We start from the raw sequence: 14194 nt of genomic DNA on the forward strand, positions 1-14194 counted from the left end.
CATACTAACCTATGACTTTTTTGTCATATTTTATACGACATACTAACCTATGACTTTTTTATCATATTTTATACGACAAAGTAACCTATGACTTTTTTATCATATTTCGGACGACATACTAACCTATGACTTTTTTATCATATTTTATACGACATACTAACCTATGACTTTTTTAGGTGATTTTAGACGACATACTAACCTATGACTTTTTGATCATATTTCAGACGACATACTAACCTATGACTTTTTTAGGTGATTTTAGACGACATACTAACCTATGACTTTTTGATCATAATTTATACGACATACTAACCTATGACTTTTTGATCATATTTTATACGACATACTAACCTATGACTTTTTGATCATATTTCAGACGACATACTAACCTATGACTTTTTGATCATATTTTGGACGACATACTAACCTATGACTTTTTTATCATATTTTATACGACATACTAACCTATGACTTTTTTATCATATTTTGGACGACATAGTAACCTATGACTTTTTGATCATATTTCAGACGACATACTAACCTATGACTTTTTTATCATATTTTATACGACATACTAACCTATGACTTTTTTATCATATTTCGGACGACATACTAACCTATGACTTTTTTATCATATTTTATACGACATACTAACCTATGACTTTTTTAGGTGATTTTGGACGACATACTAACCTATGACTTTTTTATCATATTTTGGACGACATACTAACCTATGACTTTTTTAGGTGATTTTAGACGACATACTAACCTATGACTTTTTGATCATATTTCAGACGACATACTAACCTATGACTTTTTTATCATATTTTATACGACATACTAACCTATGACTTTTTTATCATATTTCAGACGACATACTAACCTATGACTTTTTTAGGTGATTTTGGACGACATACTAACCTATGACTTTTTTATCATATTTTGGACGACATAGTAACCTATGACTTTTTTATCATATTTTGGACGACATACTAACCTATGACTTTTTTAGGTGATTTTAGACGACATACTAACCTATGACTTTTTGATCATAATTTATACGACATACTAACCTATGACTTTTTGATCATATTTTATACGACATACTAACCTATGACTTTTTGATCATATTTCAGACGACATACTAACCTATGACTTTTTGATCATATTTTATACGACATACTAACCTATGACTTTTTGATCATATTTTGGACGACATACTAACCTATGACTTATTTATCATATTTCATACGACATACTAACCTATGACTTTTTGATCATATTTTGGACGACATACTAACCTATGACTTTTTGATCATATTTCGGACAACATACTAACCTATGACTTTTTGATCATATTTTGGACGACATAGTAACCTATGACTTATTTATCATATTTCATACGACATACTAACCTATGACTTTTTTATCATATTTTGGACGACATACTAACCTATGACTTTTTTATCATATTTTGGACGACATACTAACCTATGACTTTTTGATCATATTTTATACGACATACTAACCTATGACTTTTTTATCATATTTTATACGACATATTAACCTATGACTTTTTTATCATATTTTGATCATATTTCAGACGACATAGTAACCTATGACTTTTTGATCATATTTTATACGACATACTAACCTATGACTTTTTGATCATATTTCAGACGACATACTAACCTATGACTTTTTTTATCATATTTTATACGACATACTAACCTATGACTTTTTTATCATATTTTGGACGACATACTAACCTATGACTTTTTTATCATATTTTGGACGACATACTAACCTATGACTTTTTTATCATATTTTGGACGACATACTAACCTATGACTTTTTTAGGTGATTTTGGACGACATACTAACCTATGACTTTTTGATCATATTTCAGACGACATACTAACCTATGACTTATTTATCATATTTCAGACGACATACTAACCTATGACATTTTTATCATATTTTATACGACATACTAACCTATGACTTTTTGATCATATTTCAGACGACATACTAACCTATGACATTTTTATCATATTTTATAGGACATACTAACCTATGACTTTTTTATCATATTTTATACGACATACTAACCTATGACTTTTTTATCATATTTTGGACGACATACTAACCTATGACTTTTTGATCATATTTTATACGACATACTAACCTATGACTTTTTTATCATATTTTATACGACATATTAACCTATGACTTTTTTATCATATTTTGATCATATTTCAGACGACATAGTAACCTATGACTTTTTGATCATATTTTATACGACATACTAACCTATGACTTTTTGATCATATTTCAGACGACATACTAACCTATGACTTTTTTTATCATATTTTATACGACATACTAACCTATGACTTTTTTATCATATTTTGGACGACATACTAACCTATGACTTTTTTATCATATTTTGGACGACATACTAACCTATGACTTTTTTATCATATTTTGGACGACATACTAACCTATGACTTTTTTATCATATTTTGGACGACATACTAACCTATGACTTTTTTAGGTGATTTTGGACGACATACTAACCTATGACTTTTTGATCATATTTCAGACGACATACTAACCTATGACTTATTTATCATATTTTATACGACATACTAACCTATGACTTTTTTATCATATTTTATACGACATACTAACCTATGACTTTTTGATCATATTTTGTACGACATACTAACCTATGACTTTTTGATCATATTTCAGACGACATAGTAACCTATGACTTTTTGATCATATTTTATACGACATACTAACCTATGACTTTTTTATCATATTTTATACGACATACTAACCTATGACTTTTTTATCATATTTTGGACGACATACTAACCTATGACTTTTTTAGGTGATTTTAGACGACATACTAACCTATGACTTTTTTATCATATTTTGGACGACATACTAACCTATGACTTTTTTTTATCATATTTTATACGACATACTAACCTATGACTTTTTGATCATATTTTGGACGACATACTAACCTATGACTTTTTTATCATATTTTATACGACATACTAACCTATGACTTTTTGATCATATTTTGGACGACATACTAACCTATGACTTTTTTTTATCATATTTTATACGACATACTAACCTATGACTTTTTTATCATATTTTATACGACATACTAACCTATGACTTTTTTATCATATTTTGGACGACATAGTAACCTATGACTTTTTGATCATATTTCAGACGACATACTAACCTATGACTTTTTTATCATATTTTATACGACATACTAACCTATGACTTTTTTATCATATTTCGGACGACATACTAACCTATGACTTTTTTATCATATTTTATACGACATACTAACCTATGACTTTTTTAGGTGATTTTGGACGACATACTAACCTATGACTTTTTTATCATATTTTGGACGACATACTAACCTATGACTTTTTTATCATATTTCGGACGACATAGTAACCTATGACTTTTTTATCATATTTTGGACGACATACTAACCTATGACTTTTTTATCATATTTTGGACGACATACTAACCTATGACTTTTTTAGGTGATTTTAGACGACATACTAACCTATGACTTTTTGATCATATTTCAGACGACATACTAACCTATGACTTTTTTAGGTGATTTTAGACGACATACTAACCTATGACTTTTTGATCATATTTCAGACGACATACTAACCTATGACTTTTTTATCATATTTTATACGACATACTAACCTATGACTTTTTTATCATATTTTATACGACAAAGTAACCTATGACTTTTTTATCATATTTCGGACGACATACTAACCTATGACTTTTTTATCATATTTTATACGACATACTAACCTATGACTTTTTTAGGTGATTTTGGACGACATACTAACCTATGACTTTTTTATCATATTTTGGACGACATACTAACCTATGACTTTTTTATCATATTTCGGACGACATAGTAACCTATGACTTTTTTATCATATTTTGGACGACATACTAACCTATGACTTTTTTAGGTGATTTTAGACGACATACTAACCTATGACTTTTTGATCATAATTTATACGACATACTAACCTATGACTTTTTGATCATATTTTATACGACATACTAACCTATGACTTTTTGATCATATTTCAGACGACATACTAACCTATGACTTTTTGATCATATTTTATACGACATACTAACCTATGACTTTTTGATCATATTTTGGACGACATACTAACCTATGACTTATTTATCATATTTCATACGACATACTAACCTATGACTTTTTGAACATATTTTGGACGACATACTAACCTATGACTTTTTGATCATATTTTATACGACATACTAACCTATGACTTTTTTATCATATTTTGGACGACATACTAACCTATGACTTTTTGATCATATTTCAGACGACATACTAACCTATGACATTTTTATCATATTTTATACGACATACTAACCTATGACTTTTTGATCATATTTCAGACGACATACTAACCTATGACATTTTTATCATATTTTATACGACATACTAACCTATGACTTTTTTATCATATTTTATACGACATACTAACCTATGACTTTTTTATCATATTTTGGACGACATACTAACCTATGACTTTTTTATCATATTTTATACGACATACTAACCTATGACTTTTTGATCATATTTCAGACGACATACTAACCTATGACTTTTTTTATCATATTTTATACGACATATTAACCTATGACTTTTTGATCATATTTTGGACGACATATTAACCTATGACTTTTTGATCATATTTTGGACGACATACTAACCTATGACTTTTTTATCATATTTTATACGACATACTAACCTATGACTTTTTTATCATATTTTATACGACATACTAACCTATGACTTTTTTTATCATATTTTGGACGACATACTAACCTATGACTTTTTTATCATATTTTGGACGACATACTAACCTATGACTTTTTTAGGTGATTTTAGACGACATACTAACCTATGACTTTTTTATCATATTTTATACGACATACTAACCTATGACTTTTTTATCATATTTTGGACGACATAGTAACCTATGACTTTTTTATCATATTTCGGACGACATACTAACCTATGACTTTTTGATCATATTTTGGACGACATACTAACCTATGACTTTTTTATCATATTTTATACGACATACTAACCTATGACTTTTTGATCATATTTTGGACGACATACTAACCTATGACTTTTTTTTATCATATTTTATACGACATACTAACCTATGACTTTTTTATCATATTTTATACGACATACTAACCTATGACTTTTTTATCATATTTTGGACGACATACTAACCTATGACTTTTTGATCATATTTCAGACGACATACTAACCTATGACTTTTTTATCATATTTTATACGACATACTAACCTATGACTTTTTTATCATATTTCGGACGACATACTAACCTATGACTTTTTTATCATATTTTATACGACATACTAACCTATGACTTTTTTAGGTGATTTTGGACGACATACTAACCTATGACTTTTTTATCATATTTTGGACGACATACTAACCTATGACTTTTTTATCATATTTCGGACGACATAGTAACCTATGACTTTTTTATCATATTTTGGACGACATACTAACCTATGACTTTTTTATCATATTTTGGACGACATACTAACCTATGACTTTTTTAGGTGAGTTTAGACGACATACTAACCTATGACTTTTTGATCATATTTCAGACGACATACTAACCTATGACTTTTTTAGGTGATTTTAGACGACATACTAACCTATGACTTTTTTATCATATTTTATACGACATACTAACCTATGACTTTTTTATCATATTTCAGACGACATACTAACCTATGACTTTTTTGTCATATTTTATACGACATACTAACCTATGACTTTTTTATCATATTTTATACGACAAAGTAACCTATGACTTTTTTATCATATTTCGGACGACATACTAACCTATGACTTTTTTAGGTGATTTTGGACGACATACTAACCTATGACTTTTTTATCATATTTTGGACGACATACTAACCTATGACTTTTTTATCATATTTCGGACGACATAGTAACCTATGACTTTTTTATCATATTTTGGACGACATACTAACCTATGACTTTTTTATCATATTTTGGACGACATACTAACCTATGACTTTTTTATCATATTTCGGACGACATAGTAACCTATGACTTTTTTATCATATTTTGGACGACATACTAACCTATGACTTTTTTAGGTGATTTTAGACGACATACTAACCTATGACTTTTTGATCATAATTTATACGACATACTAACCTATGACTTTTTGATCATATTTTATACGACATACTAACCTATGACTTTTTGATCATATTTCAGACGACATACTAACCTATGACTTTTTTAGGTGATTTTGGACGACATACTAACCTATGACTTTTTGATCATATTTTGGACGACATACTAACCTATGACTTTTTGATCATATTTCGGACAACATACTAACCTATGACTTTTTGATCATATTTTGGACGACATAGTAACCTATGACTTATTTATCATATTTCATACGACATACTAACCTATGACTTTTTTATCATATTTTGGACGACATACTAACCTATGACTTTTTTATCATATTTTGGACGACATACTAACCTATGACTTTTTTATCATATTTTATACGACATACTAACCTATGACTTTTTGATCATATTTTGTACGACATACTAACCTATGACTTTTTGATCATATTTCAGACGACATACTAACCTATGACATTTTTATCATATTTTATACGACATACTAACCTATGACTTTTTGATCATATTTCAGACGACATACTAACCTATGACTTTTTGATCATATTTTGGACGACATACTAACCTATGACTTTTTTATCATATTTTATACGACATACTAACCTATGACTTTTTTATCATATTTTGGACGACATACTAACCTATGACTTTTTGATCATATTTTATACGACATACTAACCTATGACTTTTTTATCATATTTTATACGACATATTAACCTATGACTTTTTTATCATATTTTGATCATATTTCAGACGACATAGTAACCTATGACTTTTTGATCATATTTTATACGACATACTAACCTATGACTTTTTGATCATATTTCAGACGACATACTAACCTATGACTTTTTTTATCATATTTCAGACGACATACTAACCTATGACTTTTTTATCATATTTTATACGACATACTAACCTATGACTTTTTGATCATATTTTGGACGACATACTAACCTATGACTTTTTTTTATCATATTTTATACGACATACTAACCTATGACTTTTTTATCATATTTTATACGACATACTAACCTATGACTTTTTTATCATATTTTGGACGACATACTAACCTATGACTTTTTTTTATCATATTTTATACGACATACTAACCTATGACTTTTTGATCATATTTTGGACGACATACTAACCTATGACTTTTTTATCATATTTTATACGACATACTAACCTATGACTTTTTGATCATATTTTGGACGACATACTAACCTATGACTTTTTTTTATCATATTTTATACGACATACTAACCTATGACTTTTTTATCATATTTTATACGACATACTAACCTATGACTTTTTTATCATATTTTGGACGACATAGTAACCTATGACTTTTTGATCATATTTCAGACGACATACTAACCTATGACTTTTTTATCATATTTTATACGACATACTAACCTATGACTTTTTTATCATATTTTGGACGACATACTAACCTATGACTTTTTTATCATATTTTATACGACATACTAACCTATGACTTTTTGATCATATTTCGGACGACATAGTAACCTATGACTTTTTTATCATATTTTGGACGACATACTAACCTATGACTTTTTTATCATATTTTGGACGACATATTAACCTATGACTTTTTTAGGTGATTTTAGACGACATACTAACCTATGACTTTTTGATCATATTTCAGACGACATACTAACCTATGACTTTTTTATCATATTTTATACGACATACTAACCTATGACTTTTTTATCATATTTCAGACGACATACTAACCTATGACTTTTTTGTCATATTTTATACGACATACTAACCTATGACTTTTTTATCATATTTTATACGACAAAGTAACCTATGACTTTTTTATCATATTTCGGACGACATACTAACCTATGACTTTTTTATCATATTTTATACGACATACTAACCTATGACTTTTTTAGGTGATTTTGGACGACATACTAACCTATGACTTTTTTATCATATTTTGGACGACATACTAACCTATGACTTTTTTATCATATTTCGGACGACATAGTAACCTATGACTTTTTTATCATATTTTGGACGACATACTAACCTATGACTTTTTTAGGTGATTTTATACGACATACTAACCTATGACTTTTTGATCATATTTTATACGACATACTAACCTATGACTTTTTGATCATATTTCAGACGACATACTAACCTATGACTTTTTTATCATATTTTATACGACATACTAACCTATGACTTTTTTAGGTGATTTTATACGACATACTAACCTATGACTTTTTGATCATATTTCAGACGACATACTAACCTATGACTTTTTTATCATATTTTATACGACATACTAACCTATGACTTTTTTATCATATTTTATACGACATACTAACCTATGACTTTTTGATCATATTTCAGACGACATACTAACCTATGACTTTTTTATCATATTTTATACGACATACTAACCTATGACTTTTTGATCATATTTCAGACGACATACTAACCTATGACATTTTTATCATATTTTATACGACATACTAACCTATGACTTTTTTATCATATTTTGGACGACATACTAACCTATGACTTTTTGATCATATTTTGTACGACATACTAACCTATGACTTTTTGATCATATTTCAGACGACATACTAACCTATGACATTTTTATCATATTTTATACGACATACTAACCTATGACTTTTTTATCATATTTTATACGACATACTAACCTATGACTTTTTTATCATATTTTGGACGACATACTAACCTATGACTTTTTTATCATATTTTATACGACATACTAACCTATGACTTTTTTATCATATTTTATACGACATACTAACCTATGACTTTTTTATCATATTTTATACGACATACTAACCTATGACTTTTTTATCATATTTTGGACGACATACTAACCTATGACTTTTTTATCATATTTCGGACGACATACTAACCTATGACTTTTTTATCATATTTCATACGACATACTAACCTATGACTTTTTTAGGTGATTTTGGACGACATACTAACCTATGACTTTTTTATCATATTTTATACGACATACTAACCTATGACTTTTTTATCATATTTTGGACGACATACTAACCTATGACTTTTTTATCATATTTTATACGACATACTAACCTATGACTTTTTTATCATATTTTGGACGACATACTAACCTATGACTTTTTTAGGTGATTTTGGACGACATACTAACCTATGACTTTTTGATCATATTTCAGACGACATACTAACCTATGACTTTTTTATCATATTTTATACGACATACTAACCTATGACTTTTTGATCATATTTTATACGACATACTAACCTATGACTTTTTGATCATATTTCAGACGACATACTAACCTATGACTTTTTTATCATATTTTATACGACATACTAACCTATGACTTTTTGATCATATTTTGGACGACATACTAACCTATGACTTTTTTATCATATTTTATACGACATACTAACCTATGACTTTTTGATCATATTTTGGACGACATAGTAACCTATGACTTTTTTATCATATTTTGGACGACATACTAACCTATGACTTTTTTATCATATTTTATACGACATACTAACCTATGACTTTTTGATCATATTTCAGACGACATACTAACCTATGACTTTTTTATCATAATTTATATACGACATACTAACCTATGACTTATTTATCATATTTCATACGACATACTAACCTATGACTTTTTGATCATATTTTATACGACATAGTAACCTATGACTTTTTTATCATATTTTGGACGACATACTAACCTATGACTTTTTTATCATATTTTGGACGACATACTAACCTATGACTTTTTTAGGTGATTTTGGACGACATACTAACCTATGACTTTTTTATCATATTTCATACGACATACTAACCTATGACTTTTTTAGGTGATTTTGGACGACATACTAACCTATGACTTTTTTATCATATTTTATACGACATACTAACCTATGACTTTTTGATCATATTTCAGACGACATACTAACCTATGACTTTTTTATCATATTTTATACGACATACTAACCTATGACTTTTTTATCATATTTTATACGACATACTAACCTATGACTTTTTTATCATATTTTATACGACATACTAACCTATGACTTTTTTAGGTGATTTTGGACGACATACTAACCTATGACTTTTTTATCATATTTTATACGACATACTAACCTATGACTTTTTGATCATATTTCAGACGACATACTAACCTATGACTTTTTTATCATATTTTATACGACATACTAACCTATGACTTTTTTATCATATTTTATACGACATACTAACCTATGACTTTTTTATCATATTTTATACGACATACTAACCTATGACTTTTTGATCATATTTTGTACGACATACTAACCTATGACTTTTTTATCATATTTTGGACGACATACTAACCTATGACTTTTTTATCATATTTCAGACGACATACTAACCTATGACTTTTTGATCATATTTCAGACGACATACTAACCTATGACTTTTTGATCATATTTTATACGACATACTAACCTATGACTTTTTGATCATATTTCAGACGACATACTAACCTATGACTTTTTTATCATATTTTATACGACATACTAACCTATGACTTTTTGATCATATTTTGGACGACATACTAACCTATGACTTTTTTATCATATTTTATACGACATACTAACCTATGACTTATTTATCATATTTCATACGACATAGTAACCTATGACTTTTTTATCATATTTTGGACGACATACTAACCTATGACTTTTTGATCATATTTCAGACGACATACTAACCTATGACTTTTTGATCATATTTCGGACGACATACTAACCTATGACTTTTTTATCATATTTTGGACGACATACTAACCTATGACTTTTTGATCATATTTCAGACGACATACTAACCTATGACTTTTTTATCATATTTTGGACGACATAGTAACCTATGACTTTTTGATCATATTTCGGAAGACATACTAACCTATGACTTTTTTATCATATTTTGGACGACATACTAACCTATGACTTTTTGATCATATTTCGGACGACATACTAACCTATGACTTTTTTATCATATTTTGGACGACATACTAACCTATGACTTTTTGATCATATTTTGGACGACATACTAACCTATGACTTTTTTATCATATTTTATACGACATACTAACCTATGACTTATTTATCATATTTCATACGACATAGTAACCTATGACTTTTTTATCATATTTTGGACGACATACTAACCTATGACTTTTTTATCATATTTTATACGACATACTAACCTATGACTTTTTGATCATATTTTGGACGACATACTAACCTATGACTTTTTTATCATATTTTATACGACATACTAACCTATGACTTATTTATCATATTTCATACGACATAGTAACCTATGACTTTTTTATCATATTTTGGACGACATACTAACCTATGACTTTTTGATCATATTTCAGACGACATACTAACCTATGACTTTTTGATCATATTTCGGACGACATACTAACCTATGACTTTTTTATCATATTTTGGACGACATACTAACCTATGACTTTTTGATCATATTTCAGACGACATACTAACCTATGACTTTTTTATCATATTTTGGACGACATAGTAACCTATGACTTTTTGATCATATTTCGGAAGACATACTAACCTATGACTTTTTTATCATATTTTGGACGACATACTAACCTATGACTTTTTGATCATATTTCGGACGACATACTAACCTATGACTTTTTTATCATATTTCGGACGACATACTAACCTATGACTTTTTTATCATATTTTGGACGACACACTAACCTATGACTTTTTTATCATATTTCGGACGACATACTAACCTATGACTTTTTTATCATATTTTATACGACATACTAACCTATGACTTTTTTAGGTGATTTTGGACGACATACTAACCTATGACTTTTTGATCATATTTTGGACGACATACTAACCTATGACTTTTTGATCATATTTTATACGACATACTAACCTATGACTTTTTTAGGTGATTTTGGACGACATACTAACCTATGACTTTTTGATCATATTTTGGACGACATACTAACCTATGACTTTTTGATCATATTTCGGACGACATACTAACCTATGACTTTTTTATCATATTTCATACGACATACTAACCTATGACTTTTTTATCATATTTTGGACGACATACTAACTAACCTATGACTTTTTGATCATATTTCGGACGACATACTAACCTATGACTTTTTTATCATATTTCATACGACATACTAACCTATGACTTTTTTATCATATTTTGGACGACATACTAACTAACCTATGACTTTTTGATCATATTTTGGACGACATACTAACCTATGACTTTTTTATCATATTTTATACGACATACTAACCTATGACTTTTTTATCATATTTTATACGACATACTAACCTATGACTTGTTTATCATATTTTGGACGACATAGTAACCTATGACTTGTTTATCATATTTTGGACGACATAGTAACCTATGACTTATTTATCATATTTCATACGACATACTAACCTATGACTTTTTTATCATATTTTATACGACATACTAACCTATGACTTTTTTATCATATTTTATATGACATACTAACCTATGACTTTTTTATCATATTTTATACGACATACTAACCTATGACTTATTTATCATATTTCATACGACATACTAACCTATGACTTTTTTATCATATTTTATACGACATACTAACCTATGACTTTTTGATCATATTTCGGACGACATACTAACCTATGACTTTTTTATCATATTTTGGACGACATACTAACCTATGACTTTTTGATCATATTTTATACGACATACTAACCTATGACTTTTTTATCATATTTTATACGACATAGTAACCTATGACTTGTTTATCATATTTCAGACGACATACTAACCTATGACTTTTTGATCATATTTTGGACGACATAGTAACCTATGACTTATTTATCATATTTCATACGACATACTAACCTATGACTTTTTGATCATATTTCGGATGACATACTAACCTATGACTTTTTTATCATATTTTATACGACATACTAACCTATGACTTTTTTATCATATTTTATACGACATAGTAACCTATGACTTGTTTATCATATTTCAGACGACATACTAACCTATGACTTTTTTATCATATTTTATACGACATACTAACTTATGACTTTTTTATCATATTTTATACGACATACTAACCTATGACTTTTTTATCATATTTTATACGACATAGTAACCTATGACTTGTTTATCATATTTCAGACGACATACTAACCTATGACTTTTTTATCATATTTTATACGACATACTAACCTATGACTTTTTTATCATATTTTGGACGACATACTAACCTATGACTTTTTTATCATATTTTGGACGACACACTAACCTATGACTTTTTTATCATATTTCGGACGACATACTAACCTATGACTTTTTTATCATATTTTGGACGACATAGTAACCTATGACTTTTTGATCATATTTCGGACGACATACTAACCTATGACTTTTTTATCATATTTCGGACGACACACTAACCTATGACTTTTTTATCATATTTCGGACGACACACTAACCTATGACTTTTTTATCATATTTCGGACGACATACTAACCTATGACTTTTTTATCATATTTTATACAACATACTAACCTATGACTTTTTTAGGTGATTTTGGACGACATACTAACCTATGACTTTTTGATCATATTTTGGACGACATAGTAACCTATGACTTATTTATCATATTTCATACGACATACTAACCTATGACTTTTTGATCATATTTTATAC

This window comes from Paralichthys olivaceus, chromosome 24 (genome assembly GCF_024713975.1).
Source record: "Paralichthys olivaceus isolate ysfri-2021 chromosome 24, ASM2471397v2, whole genome shotgun sequence".
In the NCBI taxonomy this organism is placed as follows: Eukaryota; Metazoa; Chordata; class Actinopteri; order Pleuronectiformes; family Paralichthyidae; genus Paralichthys; species Paralichthys olivaceus.